General features: G+C 38.3%; 1 protein-coding gene and 1 pseudogene across 1 annotated transcript in view; one reads left to right on the top strand and one right to left on the bottom strand.

Annotated features, from left to right (window-relative positions):
• The window catches only part of Pou6f2 (POU class 6 homeobox 2), a 382575-nt gene that overhangs the window by 221369 nt on the left and 143598 nt on the right, over nucleotides 1-17608 (top strand).
• On the bottom strand, nucleotides 9403-9502 carry LOC121143838 (annotated as a pseudogene).

Genomic DNA, 17608 nt, shown 5'->3' with positions numbered 1-17608 from the left:
AATCACATTTTTCATAAAGGGTGCGATTCCCTGTGTTCTTTCTCCTTTTATAGCCTGAGCATTTGTCAGAGCCCTTTTTAGCCAGAGTCTCTTAAGTAATTGCAGAACTGCATATCTAGGAGGCTTGCAATAACTATTAGGTAATGAATAAGTGAAACTTAGAGGACTAGATGTGATTTCTATCTGGCTATCTACTCTGTTTTAGCTAAACTTGAGCTGGAATCACTAGGATGATGCATTAATATGTACATGGATTTCTGAGGCCTATTTAAGAGTTTTTAATAGCTGGTCCAAGATGAAACCTGTCTGATAAGCTCCCAAATGAAGCTGTGGTTGCTGGGTTGGTCACATTAAAGAACCACTGCTCTTGCATCCCTGCTCAGAAGTGTAGTGGTTGGTACAGAGACATGCTTCCAAAAATCAGTTTTGTATTCCATTCCTCTACCTGGCTATTATATAAGGGTGAGTAGAAACACCCATAATTCTCAGATTACCATTGTTCTTGTCCTCTCTCCTTTTACAATACTCCATTCCTACAGCTGTAGGAAGGTTCCAAAGGAATTGATCTTATGGGTTGAGCAAGGTGGAATGATGCCTTGGAGGTTAGGCTGGCTGTCCTTCCTCAGTCAGCATGGCAGCAAATCCCCAGGACTGAGTGTGACATGAATGATGTCACGAAACACACATAGTGTAACTTGGTCTCTTCAAACTATAGATCTAGGAGTTTAAATGTGATCTATACATTTGTAAGAAAGGAAGTGAGAAGCTAAATAAATCCTAAGGAAGTACCTTCCCAGTACTTCCCAGAAAAAAAAAAGGGGGAGTTAAGAAATGTAACTCACATAGCACCTGGTTCAGGTTTTTGTTTCTGTGAGCCGACAAAATCATAAACAAGACTGAGATAAAAGCAAAAGCAGTTTTACTCAGGTACAAAATAGATCTGCAAATCAGGGAAATGTAAGTTCGCCTGCAGGCTGCAGGCTCATTCTGCCCACAAGGTGGCTAGGCATTTATCACAGTTGGGTGCAGAAAACAGCAGCTTGGAGGGCGAATAGGACTGACACAGGACAAAGGTTGGAAACTGATGGAAATTAAGGTGGGCATATATTTTGTTAAATCCACTGCGGTGTCTAGTTAGGATGGCAAGCTGGTTCCTCAAGTATTTCTCTGACCTCACAAGGTGTTGCTAAATTCTAGAAAATTGTTCCCTCTGGCAGACCCAGCTCCCCACAAGATGTCTGTATGGAAATCTGTCCCCAGTCAGCAATCCTTCAAAGCTGAAGATTTTTGTCCTCATTTGAAAAGATCACAGCTATTTAAGTTTTTTAAAATTACTAAAACTGTGGTATTCATCCTTATTCTTCTTTTGTTTCAATTCAATTTTTATCCCAAATAAGGAATTACACTAATTTATATAACTCACTCTGGATGCCACATCCCTATACAAATCCCTCCGGTGATACTTATTTCATCTCAAATGTGACCAAACGTTTCAAAGAGTAAAAGCAAAGAGAATGAACCGATACTGAAAAGCTTCAAAGACAGGGCACATAAAAATATCTTCATATTTAAAAAAAATGAAAAGACAGAAACCAGGGAAAAACAGTTGTAACATTTGACAGACCAGGATGTACCTTTCACATACAGAGAAATCTTTCAAATTGGTAATAAAAAGATCAGTGCATCACAGAAAAAGAGAAACTTCCAACTACAGAAATAGGTCTGGGTATGTGAGGACATGCCTGTAATCCCAGAATTTGGGTGGTGAGGCACACATAAAAGGAGTTCAAGACCAACCTCAGTTGCATAGTTAGTTCAAGGTTAGCCACATAAGGCCCTGCCTCAAAAAATAAACATTAGCGTCAACAACAAGAAAAAAATTAAACCCACAGGAACAGTCCTCTGAGTGTTTAAATCACATCTTTTGAGGAAACATTTGCTGGGTGTCTTGGACACCTGAAAAATCAAGGATCCTCAGATACCTCACAGGACCAGTTCCCATCATGCCTCTGCACACTAGGAAGCCCTGCATCCTAAATGTGCTCATTCTGGGATCTCTCCAAGGTTCAAAACTAGAAGTTTTTCGAAACAAAGTATATTAAAAGCAGGAGAAAAGAAATAATTTTCAAACAACTTAGATTGGAAACAGTGCTTCAGTCATAGTGAGTAAAAATCATCATCCTTGGTGTAGACAGAAACTCCTCATGCAAAGAGGCGTATAAAAGTGACTCCATGTAAAAGAGGAACACATAGTTAACATACCACTCTATTTAGAAAAGACTGCCCTAGTTTTAAGATTCTGCAAGCATTTCCAACTTACTAGATAGTCAGAGGGAATTCAGTCAGACATTTATGTTTGATAGTAGTGACCCCAAAAGAACATGAACCTGAGGCTAAAAATCCCCATGAAAACGATTATAGCACTCCAGAATATGATAATAAATTCTACAAATGGAATCACGCAATGTAATTTAGATTAATCCTTACCAATCCAAGTTCATGATCTCTATTTGCAATTTTACAAAAGAACCTTTGTCTTAACTATGTATATACATAAATTCACATGTTAATATGCTTGATATAAAACACCAGCTGTGTCTAGATACCAGAATATAAAATTTACTATTGTTGCATACTTAGTACTGAGGTATTCCCATTAGGTAGGTTATTTCACTTAATCTTCATAGTAGCTTGGTTAAAACAAATTCTTTCTCATTTCATTTTTGGAGAAGGCAAACTTGTTGAAGGGCCTATAGTTAATGATGGTAACATTCCAGACTGTTTACTTCCTATGCTTTAATCAATGAGAATTCCTGTCTCACTGTTTTAAAGTTGGTATCTAAATCAAAATGCATTTCATTAAAATGTGCTTTTGCCATGTGTAACTCATAATGTGTAAGAAGAAACTCAGAGCAGGACTCTGCATTGGACTTTTTTAACATGAGGCCAGGACAAATCAGATTGCTCAAAAGTGTTTGTGCCACAGTTATGGTGCTTTGACTGATGTACAGCAAGTGCCTGGATAGTTCTTGATGCGTTGTGTTTCTATTAATAGCTACAGTGCTCATAACTGAAATTTTGAGATTTTCAGGTATCATATTTACATGTGGAGATGCCAATAATATCCCCTTCCTTGCTGTGCAATTGCTATGAGAACCCACAAGTGTAATCTGGAGGGAAATGTATGGCTGAAATTGGCAGTGTTAGACTTGCCTCAAAATGTAGAGTTGTAAACAGGTCTTCACTAATGTTCTTCAGCATGCGAAGAACACTTGAAGCCTGATGCCTTGAGTGCTCATATACATGATTTCCACTGAATATTTATAAAAGAAAAGAGAGATGAGCTAAAATTTTCTCTTAGAAAACGGCAAAACATATCTTTCTTTGTTGGAACAGAATAGTAAATTCTTTAACCACCTTAGAAGAGCTCAATTTCTTTTCTTTAGAGAATAATCCTCATTGCTATTTTTAATTTCTTTTTCTCAATAGTGATTAATATTAGAGTCAAATGTTATACTTGAAATTTTTATCCATGAAATCTTATATGTGTGAAGGATATTTGAAGTCTCCAGGCTTCTGATAGAAACTAGGTTCACAAATCAAGAGGCCCCAACACATTAGGTCAACCAGAACTGCCCGCTTGTACGTAACCAGTTAACATTGCTGAAGATAAAGTCATGCTTGCTTGTAAAATCATTTACTACTGATGAGTCTAAGGCAACTTTAGGATAGCAGAATAGGATAAACCCACGAAAGAGATAATAACTATCATTCCTTGGAAAGCTACCACTATTTAACAACTTACCCAGAGTCTCATGCCTACTCTGCCTAACATCCTTAGAGCTAGATGCCATTAAGATGGTTTATCAATAGAGAAACCCAAGAATTAATAGCTATTAAAAGACTTAAGCCCAGATCTCCAAAACCCACATTCTCTCCCCCTATATAATCCTATCACTATTATCACACTACTAAGGAATCAATTGAGAGTCTCTAATTCTACTTTCTGGAATTTATCATTATATTCTGGTGAATGCTGTAACCAATGTCCTTGGCTTTTTAATTCTGCTTGTGTTTTTGACTGACAGGAAAAGTTAAGAACCCACGTGTTGAACCCCAAGCATGGAAAGAGTAAACTGGGAATAGCTCAAGCTTTGAACCCTCAAAGCCTTCTCCAACTGGTTTAAATCAAAACAGGCCACACTTTTTAAACCCGCCCAAACAGGGCCACCCACTGGAGACCAAATATTCAAACATCTGAGTCTGTAGGGCACTTCTTACTCAAACTACCACATTCCATCCCCTAACACAAACCTTGTGGGCTTGTAGTCACATAATAATGCAAAATTTAGTCTAACTGCAAAAGTCTTCAGTCTTTCAGTCTCAACACTATTTGGAATCCAAAAGTTCTTCTGAGACTGAAGGTGACTTCTTAATGGCAGCCCATTGTGAAATCAAAATTCAGATTACAGGATGAAAAGATGGTTCAGCCATTAGAGGTTAGGCTAACAATTAAAAAAGCAAGGAATGAAGGAATGGAGGAAAAAGGAAGGGAAATTTCATACTTGCATCATACAAAAACACAGAATATACATTATCATTCCAAAGGGAAGGAATATGGGACATAGTAAAGGCATACTGAACCAACACAAGGCTTCACACAGGAGGGCAAACACCAAATTCTATAGTTCCATGTCTGATGTCAATAAGTTTAGATGGCTCATTCCTTTCATCTTTTCTGGCCATAACATAATTTTCTGGCCCAAAACATAATTCCTAATGGTTCCACTCTGTGCATTCAACTCTCCTTGGCAGATATCCCATGGATCTGGCATCTCTAACATCTTGGAGTCTCCAACATAACCTAGGCTTCATACCCACAGCTTCACACAATAACCTCTCAGACCCTCTATTCAGGCATTCCCCTGTATGTGATGCCCGATTCCAGTGGCTTTCTAAAACAGTGGAAGAAGATTCCATGACCTCTTTACTTATGAATCTCTAGCATATAGTGTGGACATTTGCCCCCTTGAACTACATTAGCAACACCTTTTGTCTGCTGTTGCTTTACAGGAACAAATAAACCACTAGGCTCTTTTTCATAATTAGGAAGCTTAGCTGGGGGTGGTCTTTCTCTGAGGGTAATCCTTTCCTTTGTTTCAATGTATATTAAGCCTCCCTCAATCTTAACCTCTGTAAGCATAAGTCTTGGCTGTAACATTAAAGGTCCTGGTATTCTTTTTCTCTTCAAATTGTACATTTTGTATTTCATTCTGTTTTGTTTGCTATTTTTTTCATTGTAGACCTGTTTAAGAGTGATTACTAATAATCATACAACAGAGTCAACATTAGGTTATCTTGCAGTCTCCTCCACCAAAGAAATTAGTCCATTACTTTAAATTTAGCCTCAGGCAAGTTCTTAGGACAAAGGCAGAAAGCAGCCACATTCTTTGCCAAAATATCACAAGAAAGGTCCCTAGCCCAGTTGCTAATATTGCTACCCTCTGAAATATCTTGAGCTGAGGCTCCACAGTACAAATTGATTTCAGCCTTGTCTTCCTGGATCCTACTAAGAGGGCCTGTTAAGATACAGTATTCAATTGCTTTTCTAATGCAAAGTCCCAAAGTCTTTCACATCCCTCCAAACAACAGCATGGTCTTGCCTGTCTTAACAATACCACAATACCACACCATGGTACACACTTCTGTATTAGATACTTTTTTACTGCTGTGATAAAACACCACGGCCATGGCAACTTATCAAATAAAGAATTCATTTGGCATTATGTTTGTCAGAGCAAGGAATTGTGACAGCAGACAACAGACATGGCCACAGGAACAGCTGAGATCTCACAAGGGATGCCATTTGTTCATGCCATTAGCATGCATGAAGTTTCATTTTCCATGTTGATCCTTGAACTGGAGAACTTCTGTCAAACTGGAGTGGATGGCTTCCAGTCATCATGTCACAAGGCCCTTTTTTATTTGCTATTTCTGTTCAAGTTGAATTAAGCTTGTTCCTTTATTTCCTTGTTCAGTTTTAAATGTCTAACACAGTTTTGGTTATTATTTGAGGCATTTTGAAGGGATCTGTTTGAAGTAATTTAGCAAGAATGACTCATTAATGAATTATGTGAGGATATTCAGTTATGTCAAATGATGGCTCCGCAGACATGGATCTGAAATGGGCTCAGAAGAATTAACTTCTGCAGTTCCTAAAATGTACTTCAGATAATTGAAAGTTCTTCCACAGGAGGACTGAGTATTACCATGATGCTGTCACCCTTATGGTAATAGCAGCAACATCCATAGACAGCATACCATAGTCATTGTCATTGGTGCCATTGGTGAGCAAAAGGTGTGCTCATGTGGTGTCAAGAAAGGGGAACATTGATCTCACCAAGAGGGCTAGAAAGTGCAGTGAGGACAAAGTGGACCATGTAATCACCTGTATGAAGAGTCCATATTTGTACAAGATCCTAGATAATTTCCAGGGGGGGAACCAGAAGGAGGACAAGAATGGTAAATAGAGCCATGTTCTGGAAAATTATCGAAACAACAAGATCCATAAAGACATGGAATAACTGAAGAAGACTAGATTCCAAATTGGAATTGCCATCTCTATGGCCCTCATGTTAAGGCTAAAACAGCAAGACTGCTGGCCATACTGGCTGTTATGGTGGGTATACTCAAAGAGAAATAAGTGTGTAAGCCTTGCCTATTACAAGTCTCTCTATATACAGATATTATTTACTTATTTAACTAGATCACATACTTTCTGTATAGGCAGTTTAGAGCTATAGGAACCAAAGTTTATATAATTTGGGGATCTATAAAGATTAGATATTTTGTGTTTGTAGAGTTAGGGGGAATTATAGCAAAACAGAAATCTGAAAGTTGAAAAAGTCAGAAACATCACAAAATCTACCAACACAATCTCTCATACTCTTCAACATTGCCTGCAATTTTGGCTACTACCTTTCAAATGCCTCTTCAGGTAACAAAAATTATGTAGTATCAGAGTTTAAATAAATTTCTGAAGGATCCTTTTTAGTAATTAATCTTCTTTTAAATGGATATTAGAGGTGGGAGGGCACATCTCCCAGGGGCACTGAAGAGCTCTGTGCCTATCAACTCACTGCCTGTTGAAGGCTTTCTGAAAAAATGTTATTGCTCAGAACCACTTACTAAAAGGCACTTTCTATATCACCTACCCCCTTTAGTGTGTTTCTCTTGTGTAGATAAAAATAAGGAAGTCCTGTTTAAAGACAAAAGCAAAGGTGAAATGGGGAGGGGGCACAGAATATGGAGAGGAATAAGAAGACTTCAACATTTGAGGAAAATTGAGTGTGTCAGCTGGTACAATCAATTTTCTACAAGGAGAAATAGGGGACCCTCCATGAATGAAGAGATATCACCAGAGATCCTACTCATCAGTTTGGTGCTAGAAAAGTCAGCCTTCACCATCATCCTCCTCTCCACCCAACAAATCACTCAGTAGCATGGGAAATGGGCTATGACTGGAAAAAAAGTTTATGGAAAGAGGGAGGAATGGAGATGCTGAAGGAAAGCTCATACAAGTCAATCCACCTGGGGCAGTCAATCCCCATAACTACTCATAAAGATGTCATAGACAGGAAAAAAAATAGCACCTCACTGTAGATACTACACACACCAGGAAAAAAAAAGTTCGTCAGGTTTGCAAACTGAAGGACATATAAAGAAAACTGAAAGGCTAGTATAATGTCAAGGTTAACATTTTAATTGCATAAAACATGGAGAAAGCCTGCGCTTGTCATTTTTACAAGGTTACCTTTCCTGTACAATGTAGGCTTTTATCCAACAACTATATATGAGTTAGTGACACGACATAGGATGTGACTTACATAAATGGGAGAGCCCACACTCCTTTTTTCTGTATAGTTCCTTCAGAAGACACCATCAGGTAGCTAAGCTGTGGCCTTTTAAGCTTTTCTTAGCAGGTAAGAAATGCATATATCTGTGCCATTTTGTAGTTGTGAATGCATGGAGCCTACTTCTCCTACATTATGCCTGGCCTCTTAGTGCCCAGAGCCCCATTGATTTCAAAGAGGGTTTTGCAGGTGGAGTGACAGCTAAGCAGTACAGAATTTAGCTCTTTTGGGTGATATGATCACATAACAAAAGGCTGCTGTAACCCTTTGAGAAGGCAAAGTTAAGGTTACTGTTGGACCTTCGCTCTGAATTGCCAGAATCTAGGGCAATCCAGAGTCTACAGCCCCATCATGCAACACTTCACAGTGTTCTACAGCGAGCAGAAAAAGAAAAAGGAAAACATTTGTAAGGGATGGGAAGCCTTTCAGATCTGTGCATTGGATCAAAATACAAAGAAAAAAACATTTTCTAAGATTGAAAAGTAGTCAAAGTAAGTTTTAAGACATTGCACACACTTAGGAAAGTACCTCCTGTATAAAAGGCATACAGGCTTATGTGCAGATGTCTAAATTTTGTGTCACATGACTCTAACACAAAGGAGGTGGTCATCCATAAGCACAGACTTAATAATGAGGCTCACATTTCATTTCCTCACATGCCCAAATGAAGATCAGCCCTCTTAAACTGGGCTGTTTTCAAAATGAGGAAATGGTTATCTATCAGTTTGTTCTTTATGATGCCAATGAAGCCCAATGCTAAGGGCCTTGTGCGCAGCATCCAATTTCTGTCTCCCACTCAGAAGGAAGGCGGGGATGTTGCCATCTCACAGAACCAAACAAATTCAAACACCAGTCTGGAGTCACTGAAGGAGACATGTCAGAATCCCTTTCCCTCAGAACAGAATCTCCCAACAGCTGTCTAAGAGTGTGGAGAGCTCCTTGCAAACTGACCTAATCTATTTTCTTTGCTGCTGTTGCCACAACGAGATATCTGCAAAGGAAAGATGATTTAACTCACAGTATTGGAGACTAAAAAGACAGTATACTGTGCCCCAATATTTTTGTTCTCTGACAAAGGGCTCACGGAGATGATGCTACAACGGCAGCTACTAGAAATCATGTGGTAAGAAAGGTCAGATACCTAGGAGTTTGTCATAACCCTTCTCCAAGGGAGCTTGCTAGGATTCCACAAGAACTCAATCCCTTCCAAGGTAGCACCCAAAGATATAATCACCTCACACAAAGCCCCACCCATTCCCTCAAATTCCACTTTCTATCCATGCAGTGACACTAAGGACCAAGCTTATAACACATGAAGTTTGGGAGGACATACTCAAACCACATCTAAGGCATAACAGGGAGGGAGAAGACACCCAGAGCAATGAAGGTTTGCTGCCCAGGGTCACAGCGGATCCCTTTCTCTGTCTCCCTACTCAATATACAAGGTTCCCCAGCCTTTATCTGAACCTCTGAGGGCCACATGATCTTGATAAGGAAAGAAAAGGGTGCATGCCATCCTTACACAGGGGCCATGCTAATCTTCTCTGTATCGTTCCCATTTTTAGTATATGTGCTACAGAAGTAAGCATCAGAATAGATTTTTAATCATACTTTTCATACCTTGTTCCTTCATTTGATGACTAGCCCTATATAACCTTACTTACCCTCAGATGTGACTATATCTCTAAGTATTACAATATGTGTCTCTGAATTGCCCAATGGTAACCTGATTACCTGGCCTTACCACACATTTTGCCATATTACAAAGTGAGTCTACATATGCTTATCATTTACTTTGTCTCCCTCCATTACAGTGGAAACTCCACAGAGACAAAGATTTTAACATGTTTTACCATGAGTACACAAAATAGTATCTGGTACTTACCAGATGTCCAATAACTAACTGTTGAACTATTTAGATGATTAATGGGTGGATGAATGGATGAATACTACTACAGCATTAGAGGTAATATAGTGGGCTGGCTGCACGTGTGTAACTAAGGTTGAAGGCAGAGACACAATTCATGAATCATTCCATATTTCTGAATCATGGACAAGTAATAAGAATTACTTGTTTAAGCATACTTCATTTTCCTGTAGCTTAGTAATAAAAGTAATGTGTTGCTCACCCTCCCTGGGTAAATGAGGGGATATTGGGGGGTTGGTGAGAGGGCATGGGAGGAGGGGGAGGGAAACGGAGAGGGGCCTGGAATTGATATGTGAAGCAACCTTGTTTCTAATTTAAATTTAAATTTAAAAATAAAAAATATATAAAAAAGAAAAAAGAACCTATTCTGAAACAAAGAAAATCTAAGGAAGAAAATTCTTCTATAAAGGAAATTGAAAGAGGTCATGGAATTAGTGAAAAATATAGTGAAGAAGAGCCCTGGATGGCATTTTAAAAGACTCAGGGACCTACAAAAATACAAGTAATAATGATAACGTTGAAAAAGAGATTAGTAGGAAAAAGAATTTATAAATTAGAAGCATCAAAAACAGAATACACACTGCCAGAAACAGAATTAACACTACCACATATCTCACTGCAAGGAAAGTAGAGCAAACCCCATAGATTTCAGCAACTAGAAAACAACTTGGAATGTAGAGATTGATGATCCCACATAAATATAATTGATTTTCAGAAGAGAACTGAAGAAGACATAGAAAATATCTAGCAGTGGAGAGAGCGCTAAATCAGCTTTAAAACACATGTTCTGGGGGGAAAATACTGAATGTTTGCTACAAGGCATGTCCTTGAACTTGATGTTATCTATACAGACAGATAGGCATCAGAAACAAGTGATTCAGAAAGGATAGATAATAGGTTCGTCTACAGCTTCTCCACAGAAACAATTCTGGAACGCATGGTGAAAATTCAACAAAGTTCTGAAAGACAGAACACTAGGTTTTACACTAGGTAAGTTGTCACCCAAGCACTAAAGTCACTGCTACATAAAAACCTGGATAACCTATCAGCAAGGAAAAATCAACCCTGTGATACACAGAATGCACCTTACAGAGGAAACGCAGCACTCTTTCAGTGATGTCTAAGACCCTACACCTTCCAGTTCCCCACTGTTTCCTCCCATTCCACACTACTGCCTTTCTCCTGTCCCAGTTTCTCCAGCCTGGCTGCCTGGTGTTTGGTGCCCACGTCTCCACCATATGTTGGCCTAGTGTGATGCTTCAGCCGCCTTCCCCTACAACTGAATGTCCTGCCCTCTTACCTGTTTGGCAATTCACACTTTTGCTACCCTACCTACAATTCCACAATCTCCTAAGACACCCCCTACCCCGCTACTGCCCTGCCTGATTTCTCTTCTTGACAATTTTCACCATCTAACCTATTCTTACCTTCTTTATGTGTCTTGTTTTTTCATCTTTCCAAGTCATTTAAACTGCACTTTTCTTAAGGATACAAATTGCTATCTATTTTATCTCCTTTTTTATTCCCATAACAGTGGCAGGAACATAGCTAGCACTGGAACATTTACTGACTGGATAAATGAGTTAGAGTTCAGCACTGTCCCTTTCAGTCAGCTCTTTGACACTGCTGACTAGAAGTGAAGCCCAGATGAAGGGCTGTTTCATCATGAATCTGAACACCAAATCTCATTATGACAAGCTGATGTATCCTCTGCCTTTATGTGAATTGCCCCTGACTTTTATCAGAAAGAAAGTAAAGGGCTTTTCCAGTGGAGTGGCAGAAACAGAGCTGAGGCATTTTTAGAGAATAGTTTTCCAGTTTTCCAAGAAAATCAACTCACAATCAGAGTCAATGATGAAATCAACAGCTTTGAGAACAGAGGGCCAGGATACTTGCCTATAGGAACTGAAAAGATACAGAATGTTTTCAGACAGAAACCCTATATAAGAAATTCTCACCATGTATGAGAGTCTACATCATATTATTACCAAATAAGGTATTCCACAATGCTATACATATCTGTAACATGAGAGCTGTAGACATGTCCATTTGAGGATTGGACTATGCTCTTGCCAGTAGGTCCCTAGCTGCTTCACTCAGCTTATGAATGGCCCACTCCTAGTGGGCAGGAGGCTGCACAACTGGTTGACAGGATTTGAAGAGCTTAAATTAATTCCTAAAGGAGTCATCCACTAATTATAACTGGCCAAGCATATTGACTCATGTCTTTTGAAAATTATATTAATTATTAATACGGTCACCAGGGAATCTCTACCATCTATGCACAGTCCTTGGTTGAAGCAAGATGTTGTCTTTCCTCAGAGGAAAGTTAAAAAGCCCATGAGAAGAAACAAAAAGTTTCTAAAGTTTTTTTTTCCTTCTACATATTGGGGGAGGTTACAATTTTCCTGGGGAGTTATAAGAAAAACTACTAGCAAATAGGTGAGAATTTTTTGTTTGCTTTTGCTTTTGTTTTTGTTAGTTTGGTTTTAAGATTCCAGGGCTTGAACATAGGTCCTCCAGAATATAGAATATATAGAATCTTCCTAAATTTCCCATACTGGCCTTTGATCTGCTCTGTAGCCCAGGCAGTCTTTGGACTTGTGACCCTCTGTGCTCAGTCTATCAGGTAGTTGAGATTACAGGCCTGCACGGACAGGTCTGGATATTCATGGTCTTGACTCTAAATGAGAAGGTATGCATTTACATTAACATTCAATATAAGAACCAAAATTAAAAACACATGGTCATTATATTCCAAAAGTACTTATTTGACTTTAAAAGGTGCAAACTAAATTAGTCAAAGTTTTTGTTTTTAAGATACATGAACTAATTTTTAACAAAGCTATTAGAGAGAACTGAGACTACATAAAAAAAAGAATTTCCTTTCTCATCTTCATCTGAAGGGATGGAAGGCAGCCTCCCGAACTTTAAAGGATCCAACCTTAATAACATCTCCTGGCGGCAGTGCCAAGTCAGTGATGCCCTTCCCAAAGATGATCTGGGTCAAGACTTCTTAAACTTTTCCAACTCACATATAATCCCTTTCACACACACAAATTCATTGCAATCCCAGATTTATAGGTATAAAATCAGATCACAAAATCAAGCATTATTGATAATAAATAGTAAAGAATTTTATTTTGAAACAATCCTTTGGATTATAATTTTACCTTTTATTAAAATGAAAAATTTGTATATTAATTATATAAATGTGCTTATTTTTGCATTAATTAAATTTTGGCTGGCTCTCGATTCCATAAAATACAGCATATATGCAAAGGCTTTTAGAATTTATATATATATATACATATATATATGTATATATATAATTACCAGAACTGAGAATACCTCTTTACATAAATGTGACATAAAAATGCAGAAGTATATTTAGAGCCATTTCAGAAGTTATTAAGATTCTAAACTGAGTAGGGCAGTGGTGTCATAAGCCTTCAATCCCAGCACTTAAGATGCAGAGGCAGCAGATCTCTGTGAACTTGAGACAGCTTGGTCTACAAAGTGAGTTTCAGAACATCCGGAACTGTTACATAGAGAAATCATGTCAAAACATAAAGCAAAACAAAAATATTCTAAACTGATCCCAAGAAAAATTCACAAACTTCCATTCAGCAATTCAAACAATTTTTAAAATCAAACATTCTAATACAATATAATTGAAAGACTTTCTAATGTGATATTTATGTGCTAAGGAAAATATTAAAAACCCCTGTTTTCCATAACTAAAACTTCATGTCTCTATAATAGCAGGAAACATTGTGTGTAGAGTAGAAACACTACAATTCCTCACAGACAGTAGTCTGGAATCTGAGCTAGAGTGTTTGGAGTATTGGTTATTGGTGGTTTGTGGCATTATGGCATTTGCAGTCCAGTGTGTACTGTTGTGTCGACAGGCAAGGCTATAATGCAGTCATGTGATGCAGCATAGGTGCCCATGACCACAAATTTGGACTCCTTATGTGTTTGATTTTGAATAAACTTTTGGTAGTTATGCATTCAGAAAACCTTTCCCATTGTCAGTTTTTCTGCAAACCCCATATCCAATTACACAACCCCACAAGTTTAAAAATGAGTCTACACAAAGCCTCACAATTAAATTATACAGCCAAATTTAAAATACAACAAGGCCCCAATCCTCTGTGGGGTTGAACTCAACCTGTTACTGCTTCTCATCTTGTCCATGATGAATGTCTGCTCCCCAGATTTAGAAAGAAGGGTCTGACGCCTGTCCTTTGCTGAGTAGTTGAGCTGTGTGTGCATAGCATTCAGTTTCTGAGGAATTTGTTACTCTAATTCTACAAATTGTCTGCAATAATCTTCCCACTTGTAAATATTTCCTTTACATTCACAATATTAATTCTTTCAAGGAAGCTTCTGGAAGCATTACTTTCTTTGTCTAGTTTGTGACTTCTCACTGGTCCAGTAGTGTGGGATATAAAGAGATTAAGTGTGACACACAGGATGTGTTTCATGAATGATCAATTCTTTTTTTAACTGTGTTAGTTTATGTCTATGGACTGATGACTCTAAAGCTTTAGGAAAAATAAGAGCCACTGGAAACAGACACTCCCCATGCTCCATCATCTGGGAAGGAAGTCTTCCTGTGTTCATGAACACACATCATGACTCTGCAGATGGGTGACCCATCTGAAGGACTGCTTCCTTTATTTCTTTTATTCCATTCCCCTTCCTTCTTTTCCTCTTAAACCCCTCCACCTATGCCACGCATGTCCCACCAGGCTAGTCTAGAGTCTCCCACACAAGAATAGGTATAGTTTAGGAGAAGCAAAGGCAAAGAAATAAAATCTATTATGCCTCACTCAAGTTTGAGTGACCTAAGGGTTCACATACTCTTGTTCACATTAGCTCTATAATACCCATGTGCAGTCATTAATCTTTCTAATGTAATGGACAAAACATAAACAATTTGACAGAATAATTTTGACAGGCTTATTTTAAAGTTTTGATGTCTTATGAAAATTCCTTCCAGTCAAAGTGAAAGTAACCGACTAAGATAGAATCAAGAGTCAAGAATTCAAGTTCTGGGGGAGGGCATGGGAGGAGGGGAGGGAAAGGGAGAGGGACCTGGAACTGACTTGTGAAGCAACTTTGTTTCTTATCTAAATTTAACCTGGAAAATAAAATTTAAAAAAAATAATTCAAGTTCTATGCAGCATTCTGTCCTGATAGTGTAAACCACAGAAGTAACAGCTTTTAGAATGGCCAAGTCAATAATTTTAGAAATGGCATGCTTTGTTCTACTATATAGTCCATGTTCATCTTGCTTTTAATCTTCCTGTTTCAAATACCCATCCAGTACCACTCACATCACTGTATATATAAATTTGAGTGTATCAAGCTGCTAGTGATCCTATGAACACTGTATGGACTTAGCATTTGATATCTTTTCTTCTTTTAATTACAAATGCTAACAAAACATAATTGTGGTTTCACTCATACATGCACATCCCCACTGAATCTGAGACTCAAATGAAGAGACAGAATAATAAAACTAGGATCCAAGCAATATGACTGAGAAACATAACCAAGCTTTAGCTCCTGTGTAGCACTTGTTAAATGTGAATGAGAAGCCATGGGTGCAGGATGAATCATACCTGGAGACACAGAATTTCATATACATGAAAATTCCTTGTGTTCTTTTTCATGTAAGACTTGGGACTTGGCATGACCTTAGTTGATCTAGATAACTGTATACTGTCTCATCTGAGAAACTAGGTTTATTAATTACCTAAATTTAGACCTGCAAATTCTCAAAGTACAGTATGCATCACTTAACAAGAATACATCCTAAAAGATGCATCCTTTAAGGAGATCCAATGTTGTGTAAACACACAGACTATTCTTGTCCGGACTAACATGACTTCTATCACAATACAGTTCTGTGAGGCTACTACTATCTATCATGCATTCAATTCACTGTGATCACAAATGTCATTATACAATACTTTACCATATATAAGCCTTTAGATATAATTTGATTTTATTACCTGCCTAATAGCACATGAGAAAAAAAACATGAGTGATGAGGACATGTGTCTTCTAAACCACATATTCTATTGAAATCTTTGTCCTTGGGTAGTGAGCAATGAACCCAGAAGGCAATGTACAAACATGGATCAAGACTGCAAAAGCTTCTTATTCTGCCTGAGAGAGAGGGTCCCTTCCTAGTAGAGGCTCAGGGGCTCTCCTTCCTTCCCTTGAGATAAGCGACATGGTTTAGTCCAGAGCAGAAATCTCCCTCTTCCTTTGAAGCAAACCATCCTTCATCCAAAAAGGAAATCAATGTTAAAAGTTGCTTGTCAGGCCTTAAATACATTGGAGGGAGAAAAGTTTTCCAGTGGCCTCCCTGGGACAGCAGCATGGAAACTGACTCCCAGTAGGCAGGACTAGAAATGGCTGTTCATGTGACTGGTGCCCATTGGTGATCTGTAAAGAACTGTGCTCACCAGAGAGACAAGCATCCCTTCCAGGTGGGAATATCTTTTCTTTGATACTCCAAATTCTCTGGATGCAGTCACAGAGCCTGAAATGTAATGTGCTAATACATACTGTCTGAACAAATGAAGGTATATGCACAACTTAATTTCTGTACCAATGACATTTTTCAGTTTTAATAATTTATAGTGAAAAGCTATGACATAATAAATTACCATAGGGATTGCTTGCGTGCATTATGTTCAATAAAATAGTTCTTCAGAATGAAATTTCTACAAGCCTTTTAAATTATCTTACTCATTTAAACATATATTGTATTTACAAGGATTTTAACATTAGATGTAGAACTGTCTCTAGAATTCTAACCCAATAAGAAACTTCTCTTGGGATAAGTGTTTATTGGTTTGAGATATATCCAAACTGTAGAGGTTAAAAATGCTACCTTTCCCTTTGAACAAAGCATTTAAGGTCTCTGGTTCTCATTTGCTTTACTTACTATGCGTGAGGTTGGAGGTTGATGCATTCCAGGGACTATGCCAAGTCTGGTTTTTACTTCTTTGGGGTGGGTGGGCCTTTTGCAGACCATCTTTCTTAGGAAACTCTTCTTTCCAGGCATACTATTCTCTCTCTCCCTCTCTTCCCTCCCAACCCCACCAACACACATGAGCTCTATTACTGCCCTATGTTTGTAATACCCCCAAATAAAGAACTGCATGCTCACATATATCAGTGATTTACTGACCAGTGCATAAATTTTTGTATTTTTAAGGGTAAGAAACATTCATGGTTCCTTGTGGCATCCTAGGTACCAAGCCCAGTGCCTAAAACTCTAAGACAGTACTTCAAGCATGAATTGATGGCCCCTGCACCAAAACATTGCTTAAAGGAATCCTTTTATCACTCCACTGGATGGCTATGTAATAAAGCCTGTGTGAGTGGAGCCTTTTAACCAGCCTCTTTATAAACACCCTAGATGATTGTTCTGCCCCCGGAGGCTTCATAGACTGAAATATATGGTCAATAAACATGTGTTGCATGCTGAATGAATGTTTACAAAGAAGGAAAAACTCACCTCTCTATCCAGCAAAAGATTTGGACTCTGTGGGCAAAATGGGAGAAAAAAAGAGAGAAAAGGATGGTGCATTAACCAGCAGTTCTTAGGTTCTGCTGCAAAAAGACATGCCTCTTCCTTCAGGAAGAACAAATCAAGGCTTAGAGTCTCCAAGGTTATGTGTTCAAATACTGACATTATGTTAAATTAATTCAACTGTGCTGCCCTTTTTCCTGCCTCAAT

Source organism: Mesocricetus auratus, unplaced genomic scaffold (genome assembly GCF_017639785.1).
Source record: "Mesocricetus auratus isolate SY011 unplaced genomic scaffold, BCM_Maur_2.0 Super-Scaffold_100013, whole genome shotgun sequence".
Lineage (NCBI taxonomy): Eukaryota > Metazoa > Chordata > Mammalia > Rodentia > Cricetidae > Mesocricetus > Mesocricetus auratus.
The sequence above is the reverse complement of the archived record's forward strand: the minus strand, read 5'-3'. Positions and strand labels throughout refer to the sequence as shown.